The following is a 21,631-nucleotide window of genomic DNA, read 5'->3' on the forward strand; positions in this document are numbered from 1 at the left end:
TGTGACAACATGGCAACAGACTGAAAGAGAAAGTCCTGTATTTTAAATAACAAATCTAGGCTAATCTTAGACTAGCGATAAGTACCATGTTATCATGATAACCACAGTGGCATTGTTACAGGGCTGTTACGCATCACTGAATGAGTAAAGAGCGGTGGTGTGGTTAGGGCCAGGTTTCACCAAGCATCAGAGTAGCAGTGCTAATCTAGGATACCATGTCATCTTTCTGATCTAAAAGGCAAAACGGATCCTCGATCTGCATCAACTACTCTGACACTATGAATCCAGGCACGTCTAAACAATGTGATGAAGAAATGTGTTACTGTACCGTTTCTGGAGGAGGACTTTGCTTCCCTTCTAGAGCATCCACTTCTTCTTGGTTTCTGAAAAACAATCCAGAACACTTCTGTCACCATCTCATTGTCTTGCACAGAGTTCTGAACATCCAAAAGTAAGCACTGTCAATGAGCGTTAGATCAACAGTGAAGGGTACGCATGACCATATTGTTCTCGTTGTGCCTCTGTGTGTGTACGTCTGTGTGTCCCAACAACGAACAGTACTAGGATTCCGTGGATCAACTTTCTCCTGGGTTGAACACGTACCTAAATTATTCAGGAGTGAAAGTCATAGCGCCATTCTACAACAACAAAGCAGCAGGCGGAGGCACGATAATTAACAACGCATCTCTCGGCTGTCCCATGTTAACTGGGCTATTAAATATCCAGCAGTGACATCTTCCAAGTCCTAGCCTACTGAAAACCCAGACCGCAGGGCAAGAGCCCACACACACACACACGATGAGGTCTATCACGACTACAGGGACTGCCACAGAGCAATGACTCAAATGTGTAGAGCAACAATGTCACTCTGTATTTGTCCCACATACTGCAGGCCTGTATGGTTTACTGTAAAAAGAGGCATGGCATAGGCTTACTGTAAAAAGAGGCATGGCATAGGCTTACTGTAAAAAGAGGCATGGCATAGGCTTACTGTAAAAAGAGACATGGCATAGGCTTACTGTAAAAAGAGGCATGGCATAGGCTTACTGTAAAAAGAGGCATGGCATAGGCTTACTGTAAAAAGAGGCATGGCATAGGCTTACTGTAAAAAGAGGCATGGCATAGGCTTACTGTAAAAAGAGGCATGGCATAGGCTTACTGTAAAAAGAGGCATGGCATAGGCTTACTGTAAAAAGAGGCATGGCATAGGCTTACTGTAAAAAGAGGCATGGCATAGGCTTACTGTAAAAAGAGGCATGGCATAGGCTTACTGTAAAAAGAGGCATGGCATAAGCGTACTGTAAAAAGAGGCATGGCATAGGCTTACTGTAAAAAGAGGCATGGCATAGAATTACTGTAAAAAGACACTTCAAAACAACAAGGTCCTGTGTTGCGTAGGGCAGTGATGATACCAGTATCGCAATATGTTTTCCATGGCAAAAAGGAAAAACACGAAGCAGACACTTTTGTACTTTAAGAACCTTCTGTATGTAAAATTGTGTGCTATAGATTGGAAAATAAATCAAATGTGACTCAGGATGACAACATGATGTTTGTTTTCCACATTAGGGCTGTTGTCCTGAATAAGTTAAAGGCGCTGTGGGTTGTGTTTTTGTTTCCTTGCCACGATTCTAACGGGCATCGTGATACTGGTATTGTCCCAGGCCTAGTGTTATGACCGTGTTGGGCATCTAGACTAGTAACACACAGCAGTAATGTGCCAGGAAAGATCAACATTCTGAAATCCATGACTGTTTGTCTTGTTCACCATCAGATCTGATGAATGTTAATGGAAATCAGGATAGACAAAAAGACAGATGTGCAGGAGTAGCTAAATGTGGAAGTACAAAATGTTCGCCAATACCCACATTACATGTTATGTAGCTGACATTTGTCAAAAATCCTTAAAAGCAGTCAAACACAAGCAACCATTTTCTCCCACCACTGTGTGCCAATGTGTAGGCAGGGAAATGAAGTCATCAGAAAAGAGGAGGTGCAAATCAACTGGACAACCCTGAAGATTGTCCACACAGCCCAGCCAAGGAGAGACGTGCTGACCTGATTTCACTGAGATGACTTGCATTGTTCACTCAAGTGTGCGCACACACACACACCTCGCTCTACTGGGTTTCCCTTAGACCAGGTCCTGTCCTAAGGCGGCCCCAGATTATAGCTCTGCTTTAGGGCCTCTGGTCCTAATGACAGCCCCTTAGCCTCAAATGCTCTGGTGGGTCACAATACACCCTTATCACTCTGGAGTGGACAAAAAGAGACATATCTGCTCCTTCTACCTCAATTCCCATCTGTCACAGAAAATATTCCTCACTCCCTCCACCAAACCTGCCTGGCTGCGGAGCGAGGATGAATGGATGGGGAGGGCTGGTCTGGTCCCATGGGGATTGTTGCAGTGGTGGAGCTGAGCAGCACTCCTTATATGGTCATTAGTGGAGCGCAGGAGGATCCCCATGGGATGAAATGACTGGTCTTTAATTCACACACACACACACACACACACACAACACTAGTGTTGCACAGTATACCGAAATTTCAGAAAAACAGTTTGGTACTAGTATTTTTGTTCCTTTCTGTCAAATGTCTCACGGATCAACTCTGTCCATTAGCGTAGCATGAAACCAGAAAGAAAATAAGCCCATTTCAAAGCTAATTACCAGCAAAACGTTACTCGTTCACTTTAAAAAACACACATTTTTTAAAAACCGGTCTCTCTCACATCACTCCCAAAGGTTATTTAAGCAATTATGCCTGAGGTGTGGTGGTATACGGCCAATATACCACGGCTACGGGTTGTTCTTAGGCACGACGCAATGCCCTTAGCTGTGGTATATTGGCCATACAGTATACCAAACCCTGAGGTTCCATATTGCTATTATAAACTGGTTACCAACGTAATTAAACCAGTAAAAAAAAAATTGTCATACCTGTGGTATACGGTCTGATATACCACAGCTGTCCGCCAATCAGCATTCAGGGCTCGAACCGTGCGCAACTATGAGGCAAAACAGATGGGGCTGGCTTAGATTGTTGACAACATGTAAGTTATTGGTCTTTAATATTTATTGAAAACAAATGCATTTGCAAAATGAGCACTTGTCTCAAATACATCGTTACAGATGCTGGTTAGCTAGCTAGCAAATGTTTTGCAATATTAGCATAGATATGAAATCAGTCAAAACAGGACATGGTATCAAGAACATGATGAAACAAAGTGAAACGAGTCACTTACGATTCCCCACATGGCAGTTTGTCATTCTTGTAGCAATCTGGCCATCACAACATGCTGACTTCTGCCCCATGGAAGCGGGCACATCGTTTTAGTGACGCTGTCAGCTAACCCATCTATTGCCTCAGCAAACTGCCTGCCTCCTGAATGAAGCCATCACTGGTTAAAGAGACAGCGCACACTTTTAGAAAATAAGCTTCCTTCATGCAAAGGTTGTTGATCGGTTCAATAAAATAAGTCCCAAATGGAAGGGTTTCAAATTGTGTCATCTGTAGCCCGATGAAATCAGCCAAAACAGGCTCAATAACTCAATGCATGCACACACTCCTATTGAATATGCCTTCACCTGTATTGTGAATAGACCAAGGCTACATCTCTATTGAATGGTACAATAGAGATGTACCATTCAAATAAATTATTACCATTATATTGTTATGTAGTTTGTTTTTACAAATCTAAGTAAAATGTATTATATAATTGATTCATGAATGCATACATGGCTGATGTAGAAAAGGTCTAATGTAATGATATTGAATTCAAAACATGCCTGACGATTGAACAGTAGCTGAGTTTATCTGTCTGGATCATGTGCCATATTAGACTTTGGCTAATATGATTTCATTTTTTGCAGTGATATCAGGGACGTCACTAGGCCTAAAATAATCATTTGCCCCCCCTAAATAAATCAATATATCAGTCAATATATTTTGTGTGATTTTTTTCCTTCCCGTCAACAGTTCCATCGCATCTTAAACTTCTTACCGGGCAGGCACTAGGACCTCGGGGGTGCTGCAGAGGCTGCTGCATGCGCTAGTGACAGTTAGGTCTACTTGTAGCTAACATTTTGGTTAATGTTAGCTAGCAGTCTACTGCCACAGCAGGAGCTAACAGTATACTGACAGGAAAATGCTCTGACAGGACGGATTCATGCAGATAAGCTACGATGTGAATTTGTGTTAAGTTAGAACAGAGAGAGAGAGTATTCACTACTATAGACTTCGGTCATCATCAAAGCTTTGTTATCCAATAATACGTTGTATTTAAATGTAGATTTGCTATCTGTGCCAGGCTATAAATGAGACAGATGACATAACATCATGCATATATCTTGTTATACTCAATTGCTTTCATTCAGTAGGCCATTGCAAAACAATTATTAGTAGGTCATGTGTAGAAAAGGTGACAGTGTTGATCACAATGTCATTGTATTATCCTCAATTTCTCAAATGTAGGCTAGCTAACGACTAACAGCAGCTCTGCCGAAGGCCAATCCGATGAGAAATTAAGATTTTACCAGTTCAAACAAACTAATTAAAACTTAAACTGATTCATCTTTCAGTTAAATTTATATAGCATATGTCTTACTTTTGTTAGGCATAAATACATTATGTTCATGATATCTTAAAGGGTCATGCAGAAAGAGGCTTCTATGGCAAGGCAGAGATCAACATGCAGGCTGTATAAGTGAGAGAACAAACAAGATCCAGCGAGGGAGGTAAGAACAAACAAGATCCAGCGAGGGAGGTAAGAACAAACAAGATCCAGCGAGGGAGGTAAAAACAAACAAGATCCAGAGAGGGAGGTAAGAACAAACAAGATCCAGAGAGGGAGGTAAGAACAAACAAGATCCAGAGAGGGAGGTAAGAACAAACAAGATCCAGAGAGGGAGGTAAGAACAAACAAGATCCAGACAGGGAGGTAAGAACAAACAAGATCCAGACAGGGAGGTAAGAACAAACAAGATCCAGACAGGGAGGTAAGAACAAACAAGATCCAGACAGGGAGGTAAGAACAAACCGATCCAGAGAAAGAGGTAGAACAAACCGATCCAGACAGGGATGTAGAACAAACAGATCCAGACAGGGATGTAGAACAAACAGATCCAGAGAGAGAGGTAAAACAAACAGATCCAGAGAAAGAGGTAGAACAAACAGATCCAGACAGGGAGGTAGAACAAACAGATCCAGACAGGGAGGTAAGAACAAACAGATCCAGAGAGAGAGGTAGAACAAACAGATCCAGAGAAAGAGGTAGAACAAACAGATCCAGACAGGGTGGTAAGAACAAACAGATCCAGACAGGGAGGTAGAACAAACAGATCCAGACAGGGAGGTAGAACAAACAGATCCAGAGAGAGAAAGTAATCAAGCCGCTGCAGCAACTCCTTCCAGAAATGAGAGCGATTTAGATGACAGACACTGGGCACCCAAACAAGTGAAGCTGAATAGCTACCCACACCGAAAAGGGCATTTCAGCACTGCTGGTTTGAGAAATACAATTGGGTAGAGGACTCTGTCCACAAAAACACAGCCTTCTGCTTTCCATGTGGAGTTTTTGGCAAAAACATTCCATTTGTTTTTTTTGTCAGTAAATGCTGCAAAAATGGGGGGGGAAGCGTTGCTTATCTTCAGTTAACATGGAATGGCATAAACACACAGAGACAGTGTTGTGGCATGGCAAAGCTAACCGGCAACTAGCAGTCATGGGAATATTGCTCAGATTTTAACATCTGCCCATGTTAGTGATATTGCAGAGAGAAGGGAGTATCTGAGGAGAATTGTTGCGGTCACCTCAATGTTAGGAAGACAGGGACTCTTTCCATGTCAATGATGAATCTAGTGAAAGCAGAAAGAGGGAACTTTCTTGAATGTATGGAGCTTTTGAAGGAGTTTGACCCTTTCCTGCAAAGGTACAATACTCCATCAAATGTGACATCTCTCTCTCTCTCCAGAATCTCAGAATGACATGATCGAATGCTGTGCTCAAGAGATTACGGACACAACGGTCTCAGATGTCAAAGTCTGGAATGTATTCCATTATGGCGGATGAGGTCAGGGATGGGCAGTCTGAACAGTGTGTGTTAGGTATGTAACAGAGGGCACAGTCAAGGAGCGTTTACTAGTACTAGCAGAAATCAAGTCATTTGATGCCCAATCGATAGCAAATAAGTTGCAACAGCAGCTCCAAATGAGAGGTAGCAGCCCTAAAGTGCATTGCACAGGCGCATGATGGGGGTAGCAGGCCTAAAGTGCATTGCACAGGCCCATGATGGGGGTAGCAGGCCTAAAGTGTGTTGCACAGACCCATGATGGGGGTAGCAGGCCTAAAGTGTGTTGCACAGACCCATGATGGGGGTAGCAGGCCTAAAGTGCGTTGCACAGACCCATGATGGGGGGGGGGTAGCAGGCCTAAAGTGCGTTGCACAGGCCCATGATGGGGGTAGCAGGCCTAAAGTGCATTGCACAGGCCCATGATGGGGGTAGCAGGCCTAAAGTGCATTGCACAGGCCCATGATGGGGGTAGCAGGCCTAAAGTGTGTTGCACAGACCCATGATGGGGGTAGCAGGCCTAAAGTGTGTTGCACAGACCCATGATGGGGGTAGCAGGCCTAAAGTGCGTTGCACAGACCCATGATGGGGGGGGGGGTAGCAGGCCTAAAGTGCGTTGCACAGGCCCATGATGGGGGTAGCAGGCCTAAAGTGCGTTGCACAGGCCCATGATGGGGGTATCAGACCTAAAGTGTGTTGCACAGACCCATGATGGGGGTATCAGACCTAAAGTGCGTTGCACAGACCCATGATGGGGGGTAGCAGGCCTAAAGTGCGTTGCACAGACCCATGATGGGGGGTAGCAGGCCTAAAGTGCGTTGCACAGACCTATGATGGGGGTAGCAGGCCTAAAGTGCACAGACCCATGATGGGGGGGTAGCAGGTCTAAAGTGCACAGACCCCTGATGGGGGTAGCAGGCCTAAAGTGCATTGCACAGACCTATGATGGGGGTAGCAGGCCTAAAGTGCGTTGCACAGACCCATGATGGGGGGTAGCAGGCCTAAAGTGCGTTGCACAGACCCATGATGGGGGGGTAGCAGGCCTAAAGTGCATTGCACAGACCCATGATGGGGGGTAGCAGGCCTAAAGTGCATTGCACAGACCTATGATGGGGGTAGCAGGCCTAAAGTGCATTGCACAGGCCCATGATGGGGGTAGCAGGTCTAAAGTGCACAGACCCATGATGGGGGTAGCAGGCCTAAAGTGCGTTGCACAGACCCATGATGGGGGTAGCAGGCCTAAAGTGCGTTGCACAGACCCATGATGGGGGTAGCAGGCCTAAAGTGCGTTGCACAGGCCCATGATGGGGGTAGCAGGCCTAAAGTGTGTTGCACAGACCCATGATGGGGGGTAGCAGGCCTAAAGTGCGTTGCACAGACCCATGATGGGGGGTAGCAGGCCTAAAGTGCATTGCACAGGCCCATGATGGGGGTAGCAGGCCTAAAGTGCACAGACCCATGATGGGGGGGTAGCAGGCCTAAAGTGCACAGACCCATGATGGGGGTAGCAGGCCTAAAGTGCATTGCACAGACCTATGATGGGGGTAGCAGGCCTAAAGTGCGTTGCACAGACCCATGATGGGGGTAGCAGGCCTAAAGTGCGTTGCATAGACCCATGATGGGGGTAGCAGGCCTAAAGTGCGTCGCACAGACCCATGATGGGGGTAGCAGGCCTCAAGTGCGTTGCACAGTCCCATGATGGGGGTAGCAGGCCTAAAGTGCGTTGCACAGACCCATGATGGGGGTAGCAGGCCTAAAGTGCGTTGCATAGACCCATGATGGGGGTAGCAGGCCTAAAGTGCGTCGCACAGACCCATGATGGGGGTAGCAGGCCTCAAGTGCGTTGCACAGTCCCATGATGGGGGTAGCAGGCCTAAAGTGCGTTGCACAGACCCATGATGGGGGGTAGCAGGCCTAAAGTGCGTTGCACAGGCCCATGATGGGGGTAGCAGGCCTAAAGTGCGTTGCACAGGCCCATGATGGGGGTAGCAGGCCTAAAGTGCGTTGCACAGTCCCATGATGGGGGTAGCAGGCCTAAAGTGCGTTGCACAGGCCCATGATGGGGGTAGCAGGCCTAAAGTGCGTTGCACAGTCCCATGATGGGGGGTAGCAGGCCTAAAGTGCGTTGCACAGACCCATGATGGGGGGTAGCAGCCCTAAAGTGCATTGCACAGACCTATGATGGGGGTAGCAGGCCTAAAGTGCATTGCACTATGATGGTGCATGAGTGGGTCCAAAGGAGGTGTACAAGCACATTTCAGAGTGCTGAAACTGGAGGCTATCTATGTACATTGCTTTGCTCATGAGCTTCATTTGGTGTTGTGTCATACTTACAGGGCTATTCAGGAGGCTGCTGAGTTTCAGGTTCTTAGAGAATGTGTATTTGTTTTTCAGTACAGCCCAAGTTAACCACAAGTTCAAAGAAGCTCAGTCCAAACTTAGAATAGCATCAGCTGAACTTGTACAGCCTTCAAAACACTCGCTGGGCAGCCAGCTGCGATCCAGAAATGCAGTCCTGGACACTTTAACTGTTATTTTGGATTGTCTCTGACACTGGATCTCCCATGGCTGTTGGTCTGAGAGCAAAGCTTCATCAGTTCTCCACTGTGTATTTGCTACTGATGTTTCAGTCCCTCCTTTCTGTAACTGAGGGACTTCATCAGTTCCTCCAGAAAGAGACTGTAGACCTGTCAGAAGCTTGTTTCAGCAAACAAGCAGTATGTGACACACTGATAGGCTAACGCACAGATGCATTTGCCACAGAACTTTATGCCTGAACCAAATCACTGAAGTTCACAATATTCCAGAGGCAGATGCAGCAAGAAAGCGCAAACAAAGGAAACATGGGAGATTGTGGTGGAGACCTCTTTGGGTTTAGGCACAGAATCTTAATGTTCCCAAACAATGAAAACAGAGTTGTTGCTCCCCTGCTTGGGCAAGATGGTTTGTGAGCTTGACCAGCGATTCGACTGTAGATGCAGGTCTGCTCAACGGCATACCGGCATGCAGCCCCAACTCAAAAAACTCCCTAGAAACATCATACTTAACTGAGTTTGCCAAGCACTATGGTATTGATGTTAAAACAGAAGAGATGTTTGTGGCCAGAAAAGAGGCTAGATGTCTCTCCCAAAGATATGCTTGCTGTGCATAACCTCCTGGATGATGTGTTTCCTTCTCTGAAGGAAATCATTCAGGTTGTCCTCACAATTCCTGTGATCAGCTGCTCCTGTGAGAGGTCCTTTAGTGCACTGTGCCGGCCGCACTCCTGGTTGCGTAAGACAAATGGGTCAGAAAAGGCTTGCAAGTCTTGCAGTCATGTCCATTGAGGGTGAAGTGCTTGGGCCACTAAGCCACAATAGTATTATTGACCGCTTTGCCATCTTTAACAATAGGAGGTGCACTTTGATGTGTCCACCCACAAAATAAGCATCAAAAGAGAGAAGCAGGAGGAGCATTTCTGTAATATTAGTTTGTGATCTTACTCCTAATTCTTTTTCAGTTTTAAAATTGTATTTAGCCCATTAGTTGAATTTAGTTTTGCCCCATTGTGGATGATACTGTTTAAGATGTTCTATGCATCTGAATTATTGGGTTAATTTTGAGCAACAATTAACAAAAAGGTGAAATTTAAATAAAGATTTTAGCTAATGGTATAATTATCTCTCTCTAAAAGTATTTTGGCTCGATAGTACAGCCATTTTTGTGCATTTTGTTGGATGGATGGGGACAGAGGGGACTTTAATTTCTTTATTTGGATAGAATTTAAGTAAGTCATATTAGATTAGTGTCTAACAAATTATGAGACAGGTACACTTTTAAAAATAACCTTATTTTGATTGATTTTACACCCGTTGTGACTAAAAATACATGATGAAAAGACATTTTGGGTGCTTTCATATCCTGGGGGAGTATGCCCAACTCCCCCTAAAAGAGGCTTAGCCCTCCTATCCATGAATCTCTAGTGACGTCGCTGAGTGGTATCATTTTGATACTAAACCTGGTATCATGACACACGAGGATCCCCATGGTTTAACACAAGTGGTCTTCTCCAAGCTACACACCCCTCTACTCACCGCACGTGATACACACTTCACTGACCAAACAGCCTCTTCCTCCCTCACTCTTTCTGGAGAGATTCAGTCTGCGTTTCCGCTGACAGACACAGAAGGTACTGGACTCAGCAAGAGACATTGGCGGCATCCTATTCCCTTTTTAGTGCACTACATTTGACCAGGTCCATAGAGCCCTGGAGAAAAAAAAAGTACTGCACTAAATAGGGAGACATTTGGGACACATGCAGAGTTCTAGAAAATAAACATGTTTTTCCAGCAGAGTGACATTTTCCAGCCCAGTGACCCTAATACAGTAATAACCCAAGCACCAGTGTTGCACCTCGTCAGAAGAGATAGGATTGTGTCGCTCTCCAGAGGGTCTGAAAGGCTTTGGTCATTCAATGGAGGCCAAATCATGGCCAGTCCCTTAACAGTGATGTGGTGTTGCTCATAGCATGATGAAGTGGCATCTACAGGAAAAGCCTGCTTACTGAGTAGACATACAGACTAGTGCTGTGCAGGGTGTAGGCTAAGGCTTCTATCTAGATAAAAATGTGATGGAGTGTCATTGTGCAGAAAGACGTCCAGCGTGTAAGTATGGGAGTCTGGTGATAATGCGATGCTGATTGATCAGTCAGTCTGGAGCTGTGGTAGTGTCACGGTGAAGAATGGGTGTTGTCCTTGACCTCTAACTTTCAGATCTCCTATCCTGTCAGGAATTAGGGACAACGTGATCCATCTAGTCTCCTCAGTCCTTCTGAACACACCACTTGCTAACCGCCTGCAGCCTCCTGCTGTCTGGCCAGTAAACTGTTGCCATGGATACCACGGGTTGTTGGACAGTGGGGGAAGCACATGCAGATGGTACTTCTGTAGTGGAACCCCTCAGGGCTTCCTCACTGCCACACTGACTGTTAGCAAAAAGGGAAGGTTCATTGGTGTTAAGTGAATTGTCACTTATGGCCAGGATTCCTGCTAACAGTATTTTCAACGACTGCTGTGAAATTCTGTGGAGACCAAAGAGTCGGTGCCATCCTGTAAGACAAGTCACCCGCTTCTGTGAGAGATGGCATTCACAGACCAATGGATTCCTATCCAACATTTACATAAGAAAACACCCAAGACAACACTACTCATTGAAATGGAAGCAAGACATTCAGTCAGATATTCTACTCAACACTGATTCTACTGTAGGCGTTCTAAGCCAGCCAGACAGAACCACTCTTATCTTGCTTCTAATTCAGACCAGGGGGAACTTCATTTCAGTCATCCCAGAAGCAGAAGAGACAATTGAGGAACATGTTTCTCTGTCACTTTCAGTGAGGATCTAGAGTGAATGTGAGAGACAGACAATTCTCAGAGAGACATCTGTCTCATCTAGGTCTAGTAAGTACTTAAAAGGCTCTGTCAGAGTCAAGAAGACGATTTCTTGACATGGCAGGACTATTATCATTGTCATCGCAAATGTGAAAATGCGCGTTAAATATTGGCCATACTAATGACCTGAATGAATAGCATATCAGCCATGCAGTCTGTTGTTGACGATCTAACTGATTTGACCTGGGAATCGAATTCATTAGGAGAAAGAGAGATTCTCAGAGTGGAGGAAAGCCACATGTGATGCTACCGCCCCGCTGCCTCAGGATTCCTAGATGTATGATTCAATTTAGTGTGAAAGCACAATTGTTCATCAGGAACCTTATTTATTTTTTATCTGACCAATGGTTTACCAGACACATTGACAGAGAACATATTCTGAGCCATTCGCAAGCTGGGGATTAGTAGGTGTTCAGGGTCAATTCAATTTCAATAGAGTTGTCCAGATTAGAAAAAGATCTTATTTATTCATGATTTGGGGAGGGGAACCTGCCTACCCACCCAATCACCATGGTTGCCTTGCTTCTGACCGACCGACCAACTGCCACATAGCTACTCACACTCCACTAGCACTTAAATGAATGGCTGGTGCTAAACGTATACACCTTTACTGACTGTAGCCCCCACATGTGGTTCTGTAGTCCGTGAGAGAGATATCTGATAAACTGACTAGAAGTTAAAGAGTCATGGCATTGGCATCAAAGGAAACATTAGAATTTTAGACTTGTTTACCAAACAGTGCAAGCCTTAAAAGATGAAGCACACCGTGTAGGGCATTTACTTACAGCTCTAGAATCTACATTAGACATTATAGTAATTTAGCAGGACTTACAGCAGTGATTATTTACATTTTCGCACTGGTCCCCCGTGGGAATTGAACCCACAACCCTGGCGTTGCAAAACGCCATGCTTTACCAACTGAGCCACAAGGGACCAGTAGTGAAATACGATTAATTTCAAGCGGGAGCTACTAAATTAATGTCCACACCTAGTTATTTAGCCGATGTCATTATGAATCACATACAATTTATCATTCAATCGTTCTCTACAATATTACAACCTTAAACTGCTTGTACTTAACAGTGTTGATTAAATAAGAATGTTAGTTTGTTGTGACGGTTGCTAGTTTAGACTGCGCAGTGATTGGTTGCATCTCTCCCATATTTCGGCGTTGGGAAGGTGCTAACATTAGGAGGCATTTCTGTGCTTTGGACCAATCAAAATCACCTTGCTACTCTCGCCATTTTCATCTCCAGATCTGTGGCTTTCTATTCCCCTAGCCCTGGTCAATCAATGTTGAGAGGGGCAGTTTCTATGGCAACTTAAAAAAGGGGAAGACTCAGAAACTCACAGTGAAAACTGGAACAGATGTTTATTGGATTGTAGCTACAGTTGAAGTCGGAAGTTTACATACACTTCAGTTGGAGTCATTAAAACTTGTTTTTCAGCCACTCCACAAATTTCTTGTTAACAAACTATAGATTTGGCAAGTCGGTTAGGACATCTACTTTGTGCATGACAAGTAATTATTCCAACAATTGTTTACAGACAGATTATTTAACTCATAATTTACTGTATCACAATTCCAGTGGGTCAGAAGTTTACATACACTAAGTTGACTGTGCCTTTAAACAGCTTGGTAAATTCCAGAAAATAATGTAATGGCTTTAGAAGACATAACTTGAGTCAATTGGAGGAGTACCTGTGGATGTATTTCAAGGCCTACCTTCAAACTCAGTGCCTCTTTGCTTGACATCATGGGAAAATCTAAAGAAAATCAGCCAAGACCTCAGAAAAAATGTGTAGACCTCCACAAGTCTGGTTCATCCTTGGGAGCAATTTCCAAACGTCTGAAGGTACCACGTTCATCTGTACAAACAATAGTACACAAGTATAAACACCATATAAACACCATGGAACCACGCAGAGATGGGACCATCTCCTAGAGATTAACGTACTTTGGTGCGAAAAGTGCAAATCAATCCCAGAACAACAGCAAAGGACCTTGTGAAGATGCTGGAGAAAACAGGTAAAAAAAAGTATCTATATCCACAGTAAAACGAGTCCTATATCGACATAACCTGAAAGGCCGCTCAGCAAGGAAGAAGCCACTGCTCCAAAACCGCTATAAAAAAGCCAAACCACAATTTGCATCTGCACATGGGGACAAAGATCGTACTTTTTGGAGAAATGTACTCTGTTCTGATGAAACAAAAATAGAACTGTTTGGCCATAATGACCATCGTTATGTTTGGAGGAAAAGGGGGAGGCTTGCAGGCCCAAGAACACCATCCCAACCGTGAAGCACGGGGTGGCAGCATCATGTTGTGGGGGTGCTTTGCTGCAGGAGGGACTGGTGCACTTCACAAAATAGATGGCATCATGAGAACGGAAAATTATGTGGATATATTGAAGCAACATCAAGACATCATTCAAGATGTTAAAGCTGGATTGCAAATGGGTCTTCCAAATGGACAATGACCCCAAGCATACTTCCAAAGTTGTGACAAAATGGCTTAGAGACAACAAAGTCAAGGTATTGGAGTGGCCATCACAAATCCCTGACCTCAATCCTATAGAAGATTTGTGGGCAGAACTGAAAAAGTGTGTGCGAGCAAGGAGGCCTACAAACCTGACTCAGTTACACCAGCTCTGTCAGGAGGAATGGACCAAAATTCTGCTTGTGTAAGGCTACCCAAAACATTTGACACAAGTTAAAGGCAATGCTGCCAAATACTAATTGAGTGCATGTAAACTTCTGACCCACTGGGAATGTGATGAAATAAATAAAAGCTGAAATAAATCACTCTACCATTATTCTTTCATTTCACATTCTTAAAAATAAAGTGGTTATTCTAACTGACCGAAGACAGGTACATTTTAACTAGGATTAAGGAATTGTGAAAAACTGAGTTTGAATGTATTTGGCTAAGGTTTATGTAAACTTCTCACTTCAACTGTATGTAAGGGATAATCAACAAGGGGCTATGAGTTCTAGGAAAAGAAGGAATGACGTGGAAGGTGTGTTCCACGATGAACTAGCGAGGGGGAAATTACCTTCCACAGAGATGCATTACTTTCCAGAGAACGCATGGAGCCCCGAGCCGATTATCCCTTTAATACCATGGCTATAATTTTACATATTTGGCGGTAGAAATGTGTTCAACATCCACTGAAGTAGCTGGCAAATTTACTAGAGTGTAACAGTAGTTGCCTTGGTAACCAAACAGACTTGCTAGTTTAGCTAACCAAACCATCAGTCCTAGGTTGCTATTATGAAAAACGAATTCAACAATGTTTTCAATTCAACTTTTTCTTTCAAAAGCACCTCAAAAACATAGAACATGTAAGAATGAACTATTGGCATTGAATTCGACCATGCGGATAAACCGTGCGTTATTAGGGAATCAGGTATTCAACAATACATTTTAGTCCGTTAGCTTTGAGAGAGCGAGATCTACAGACACACCATTTTGATTTGTATTCAGCAGATTTCATTTAGAAAAACCCTGTTAAATCACACAAACCTGCAGCCACTAGCTAACTGTCGGTTGATGGTCAGAGTTACCGGCGGTTTGCCGACGGAGCAGAGACCGCTCTATTAAGCAGCCAACACTTTGACTATGGCCGTAATGACATTCTATTCACTTTAATCATGCTCAATTCGGAGTAAATCGTCTAACTTTTAAACTATGTAATGGTAGAGACAAAGGGCTTGGGCTAATTGTCTTTCTCGTGCATTTCTCTATTGAATGAATCATGTTATGGATGAACACCCTACACAGAAAGACATTTTGTGTTTCAGTATGGACAGTCTTAAATGGATGAAAGAGGAAGTGGCAGTCAGGAGAGCAGTATTCAGATGACATAACTTGGTCAGTGTAATCTCCCTTGGCTGTATTCAATTGCTGTTATGAAACACTGTATATTCCCCCACTACTGAAGAAATGGAAGTAGCATCTAGCAAGACACACAAACAACAATATCAAGTATATTTCAGTTTTTCACATCAAGGCTACAAAACGCCTTCCTAACCATCTTAAATAAACATGCCCCATTTAAGAAATTTAGAACCAGGAACAGATATAGCCCTTGGTTCTCCCCAGACCTGACTGCCCTTAACCAACACAAAAACATCCTATGGCGTTCTGCATTAGCATCGAACAGCCCCCGTGATATGCAGCTGTTCAGGGAAGCTAGAAATCATTATACACAGGCAGTTAGAAAAGCCAAGGCTAGCTTTTTCAAGCAGAAATTTGCTTCCTGCAACACTAACTCAAAAAAGTTCTGGGACACTGTAAAGTCCATGGAGAATAAGAACACCTCCTCCCAGCTGCCCACTGCACTGAAGATAGGAAACACTGTCACCACTGATAAATCCACCATAATTGAGAATTTCAATAAGCATTTTTCTACGGCTGGCCATGCTTTCCACCTGGCTACTCCTACCCCGGACAACAGCACTGCACCCCCAACAGCAACTCGCCCAAGCCTTCCCCATTTCTCCTTCTCCCAAATCCATTCAGCTGATGTTCTGAAAGAGCTGCAAAATCTGGACCCCTACAAATCAGCCGGGCTAGACAATCTGGACCCTTTCTTCCTAAAATTATCTGCCGAAATTGTTGCCACCCCTACTACTAGCCTGTTCAACCTCTCTTTCGTGTCGTCTGAGATTCCCAAAGATTGGAAAGCAGCTGCGGTCATCCCCCTCTTCAAAGGGGGGGACACTCTTGACCCAAACTGCTACAGACCTATATCTATCCTACCGTGCCTTTCTAAGGTCTTCGAAAGCCAAGTCAACAAACAGATTACCGACCATTTCGAATCTCACCATACCTTCTCTGCTATGCAATCCGGTTTCAGAGCTGGTCATGGGTGCACCTCAGCCACGCTCAAGGTCCTAAACGATATCTTAACCGCCATCGATAAGAAACATTACTGTGCAGCCGTATTCATTGATCTGGCCAAGGCTTTCGACTCTGTCAATCACCATATCCTCATCGGCAGACTCGACAGCCTTGGTTTCTCAAATGATTGCCTCGCCTGGTTCACCAACTACTTCTCTGATAGAGTTCAGTGTGTCAAATCGGAGGGTCTGCTGTCCGGACCTCTGGCAGTCTCTATGGGGGTGCCACAGGGTTCAATTCTTGGACCGACTCTCTTCTCTGTATACATCAATGAGGTCGCTCTTGCTGCTGGTGAGTCCCTGATCCACCTCTACGCAGACGACACCATTCTGTATACTTCCGGCCCTTCTTTGGACACTGTGTTAACAACCCTCCAGGCAAGCTTCAATGCCATACAACTCTCCTTCCGTGGCCTCCAATTGCTCTTAAATACAAGTAAAACTAAATGCATGCTCTTCAACCGATCGCTACCTGCACCTACCCGCCTGTCCAACATCACTACTCTGGACGGCTCTGACTTAGAATACGTGGACAACTACAAATACTTAGGTGTCTGGTTAGACTGTAAACTCTCCTTCCAGACCCATATCAAACATCTCCAATCCAAAGTTAAATCTAGAATTGGCTTCCTATTTCGCAACAAAGCATCCTTCACTCATGCTGCCAAACATACCCTTGTAAAACTGACCATCCTACCAATCCTCGACTTTGGCGATGCCATTTACAAAATAGCCTCCAATACCCTACTCAACAAATTGGATGCAGTCTATCACAGTGCAATCCGTTTTATCACCAAAGCCCCATATACTACCCACCATTGCGACCTGTACGCTCTCGTTGGCTGGCCCTCGCTTCATACTCGTCGCCAAACCCACTGGCTCCATGTCATCTACAAGACCCTGCTAGGTAAAGTCCCCCCTTATCTCAGCTCGCTGGTCACCATAGCATCTCCCACCTGTAGCACACGCTCCAGCAGGTATATCTCTCTAGTCACCCCCAAAACCAATTCTTTCTTTGGCCGCCTCTCCTTCCAGTTCTCTGCTGCCAATGACTGGAACGAACTACAAAAATCTCTGAAACTGGAAACACTTATCTCCCTCACTAGCTTTAAGCACCAACTGTCAGAGCAGCTCACAGATTACTGCACCTGTACATAGCCCACCTATAATTTAGCCCAAACAACTACCTCTTTCCCAACTGTATTTAATTTTAATTAATTTATTTATTTTGCTCCTTTGCACCCCATTATTTTTTATTTCTACTTTGCACATTCTTCCATTGCAAAACTACCATTCCAGTATTTTACTTGCTATATTGTATTTACTTTGCCATCATGGCCTTTTTTGCCTTTACCTCCCTTCTCACCTCACATTGTATATAGACTTGTTTATACTGCATTATTGACTGTATGTTTGTTTTTACTCCATGTGTAACTCTGTGTCGTTTTATCTGTCGAACTGCTTTGCTTTATCTTGGCCAGGTCGCAATTGTAAATGAGAACTTGTTCTCAACTTGCCTACCTGGTTAAATAAAGGTAAATAAATAAATAAATAAATAAACCTGTTATAAAGCCAAGGAAGAGCACATAATATCAACAAAAGTTAAAAATCACTTCTGTTAGGAAGAGTTTCGTAGAAGGACTGGCAAGAGCAACAACGACTATTCAGACCATATTCAAACATCTTGTCTTTGGACAACCATCACATACAGTGAGTAGATCTATGTTGGAGGGGACTTCATGCCCCGTATCCCCAGTAAGTTAAATTCCACATTTGGCCCATTCTAAGAACTCAAAACGTAAACCACCCTCAAGCCAAAACACCCAATCAGGGTCAAATTTCATGGAGTTTTAGCTTCATAATGACAGAAGAACCATAACAGTCCTTCTGAATCTGACTTTTTATAGCAACTACGTAGGCCTAACATCTGGCCTTGGTTTACATGTCTAACCTCAGAGGTGAATGCTACGTGAGGACAGCAACAAATACTACTCACTGTAGCACAACAGTAGTGGAGTGCTGTAGACTGTGGATCTGATTCTGTAGCAAGGCAAGTGTGTTTCGGGGTCTGTGCGACAATGCCTATCCTACTCATCCTCTATTCAAAATGGATGAAATACATATATATTTTTCTTCACCCACCAACACACACACACACACACACACACACACACAGACAAAGTGAAAACATGTTTTTAGAAATCTCTTGAAAATCAAAGCTCAGGTTGTCACAAGGGGCATTGCGCTACCGCTAGCAGCATTTTTTTTTGGCAAAGACTTATCCTAAACAAAACAAAAAAAGACGTCCCTTTTACAGGACCCTCTTTCAAAGATAATTCATAAAAATCCAAATAACTTCACAGTTCATTGTAAAGGGTTTAAACAGTTTCCCCATGCTTGTTCAATGAACCATAAACCATTAATGAACATGCACCTGTGGAATGGTCGTTAAGACACTAACAGCTTACAGACGTTAGGCAATTAAGGTCACAGTTATGAAAACTTAGGACACTAAAAAGAGGCCTTTCTACCAGGTTTGAATAACACCAAAAGAAAGATGCCCAGGGTCCCTGCTCATCTGCGTGAAAGTGCCTTAGGCATGCTGCAAGGAGGCATGAGGACTGCAGATGTGGCCAGGGCAAAAAATTGCAATGTCCGTACTGTGAGACGCTTAAGACAGCGCTACAGGACGGACAGCTGATCATCCTTACAGTGGCAGACCACGTGTAACAACACCTGCACAGGATCGGTACATCCGAACATCACACCTGCTGGGCAAGTACAGGATGGCAACAATAACTGCCCGAGTTACACCAGGAATGCACAATCCCTCCATCAGTGCTCAGACTGTCCGCAATAGACTGAGAGACTGGACTGAGGGCTTGTAGGCCCGTTGTATGGCAGGTCCTCAACCAGACATCACCGGCAAAGACGTTGCCTATGGGCACAAACTCCTCGTCGCTGGACCAGACAGGACTGGCAAAAAAAGTGCTCTTCACTGACGAGTTGCGGTTTTGTCTAGCATGCTGTTCAAACAGCTGGGAGACAGACAGAAGGGTGTGTTCCTAACTCAACTGTTCTACCTTGTTGTCTAGCAAAAAGATCCAAGGTGGATAAATATAAAGATTAGTTGGCTATTCATTGGCACGTGGGCTTGTGCGACTGCTGACTGTTTGAAATGCACTGGATTTGACCTTAATTGTAATTGAGAGAACACAGTGTACAAAACATTAAGAAGACCTGCTCTTTCCATGACAGAGTGATCAGATGAATCCAGGTGAAAGCTATGATCCCTTAAAATGTATCCTGTTAAATCCACTTCAACCAGTGTAGATGAAGTGGAGGAGACAGGGTAAAGAAGGATTTGTAAGCCTTGAGACATGGACTGTGAATGTGTGCCATTCAAAGGGTGAATGGGCAAGACAAAATATTTAAGTGCCTTTCAATGGGGTATGGTAGGTAGGTGCTAGGCACACCGGTTTGGGTCAAGAAATGCAATGCTGCTGGGTTTTTCCACGTTCAACATTTTCCCGTGTGTATCAAGAAAGGTCCACCACCCAGAGGACATCCAGCCAACATGACAACTTGAAGCATTGGCGTCAACATGGGCAAGCATCCCTTGACACCTTGTAGAGCCCATGCCCCAACAAATTGTGGCTGTTCTGTTCTGAGGGCAAAAGGGGAGGGGGGTGCAACTTAATATTAGTATACTCAGTGTATATTGTGAATCGCCCATTAGTTTGAAACAAATCCTAATTGCCATCAAAGGAACATTATAATTTTAGACATCGGCCCACTATTTTTTAAAGAACTTTGTTTACCAAAATGGTGCCAGCCTTAAAATGAAAGCACGCCGTGTGTGGGGAGAGACAAGAAGTAAAGAGTTCCTTAAGTCAGTCAGCCCAGCCAGTGAGAGAGACTGAGGGTTGCTGTGGTATTCAGAGCCAGATAGGACAGAGAGGAGTGCACTGCCCTGCCCAGCCGTACCCACCCTTACTACCAGTTTATTACCGCGTGGGACTCCAGGCGTAGAATTCCTCCAACATAGACCTCAATAGCACCTCTGTTCTGGTGGTGTTTGAATGTCAAACACACTGCGATACAAAGGAGCCATGTCTCAGTATGTGTGTGAGGGGGGGGGGGGGGGGAAGAGGCATCTACACCATTAGGCATCTTCTTGTGTGGGGGCTACTATGACTATGCTAGCTAGGCCCAACCTAAGCACAGAAATGTTAGGCCTATTTATTGTAAGCTTTCGATTAGATGTGAAGCCATAACATGGAGGAAGTAATGAGGTGAGGAGGCCTAGACATAACATGGTGATTTAACATGATCTACTCCCAGTAGATAATGTGCGGCCCATGTAATAATCAGACCAATCTGATTTGTGATGACATTTCCCATCAGGGATGAATAAAGTACTGTACCTATTTGGTTTTAGCAGTATGAAACAGTATGCTGTCACTACTGTAAGTCGCTCTGGATAAGAGCGTCTGTTAAATTACTCAAATGTAAGCAACAGCGACTGAAACTAATTCGCATCACTGTATATTACCAGTACAGTCTGAGGGGACAATGAATCACCATCACAGGGTGTTGTCTAAATGAGATATAGCCTAGGTCTGATGTCACAGGTCCCGACTCCTGCCCGTCTACTAATGGTTCAGAGACACATGGTTATGGAGAACGGACCTGCTGTTTGGCTGTGGTCCATATCAGGCTGTCAAACATATCTAGGCCTCCTCACCTCATTACTTCCTCCTCAAAATGGTCCGAATTCCTCGTTTTTGCACTGCGGCTGCTGGCCAGCAGGTTGTCCTCAGAAACAGAGTTATATACACTACCGTTCAAAAGTTTGGGGTCACTTAGAAATGTCCTCGTTTTTGAAAGAAAAGCCATTTTTGTTGGTCCATTAAAATATCAGAAATACAGTGTAGACATCGTTAATGTTGTAAATAACTATTGTAGCTGGAAATGGCAGATTTTTTTATGAAATATTTACATAGACGTACAGAGGCCCATTATCAGCGACCATCACTCCTGTGTTCCAATGGTACGTTGTGTTAGCTAATCCAAGTTTATCATTTTAAAAGGCTAATTGATCACTAGAAAACCCTTAAGATATGTAAACATTATTAAAGTGGCAATATTTAAAGTGGCATTGTTTAAAGTGACTAGTGATCAATTTATTAAAGTGGCAAGAGATTTGAGTCTGTATGTAGGCAGC

At 44.1% G+C, this 21,631-nt stretch overlaps 1 protein-coding gene across 11 annotated transcripts in view; it reads right to left on the reverse strand.

Moving 5' to 3' along the window:
- Positions 1-21,631, reverse strand: part of LOC109866584 (protein FAM49A) — a 46,408-nt gene that overhangs the window by 14,933 nt on the left and 9,844 nt on the right. For 6 of the 11 annotated variants that reach the window (XM_020455327.2, XM_031800436.1, XM_031800434.1 and 3 more), the window contains exon 2: positions 329-383. The gene's annotated coding sequence lies outside the window, so the exon portion shown is untranslated. Of the gene's footprint in view, positions 1-328; positions 384-2,939; positions 3,910-10,142; positions 10,316-21,631 lie in introns of those variants that run through there. The other 5 variants (XM_031800438.1, XM_020455325.2, XM_031800435.1 and 2 more) reach the window with 3 other exon arrangements.

The sequence above is a fragment of the Oncorhynchus kisutch genome, linkage group LG21 (assembly GCF_002021735.2).
Source record: "Oncorhynchus kisutch isolate 150728-3 linkage group LG21, Okis_V2, whole genome shotgun sequence".
NCBI lineage: Eukaryota > Metazoa > Chordata > Actinopteri > Salmoniformes > Salmonidae > Oncorhynchus > Oncorhynchus kisutch.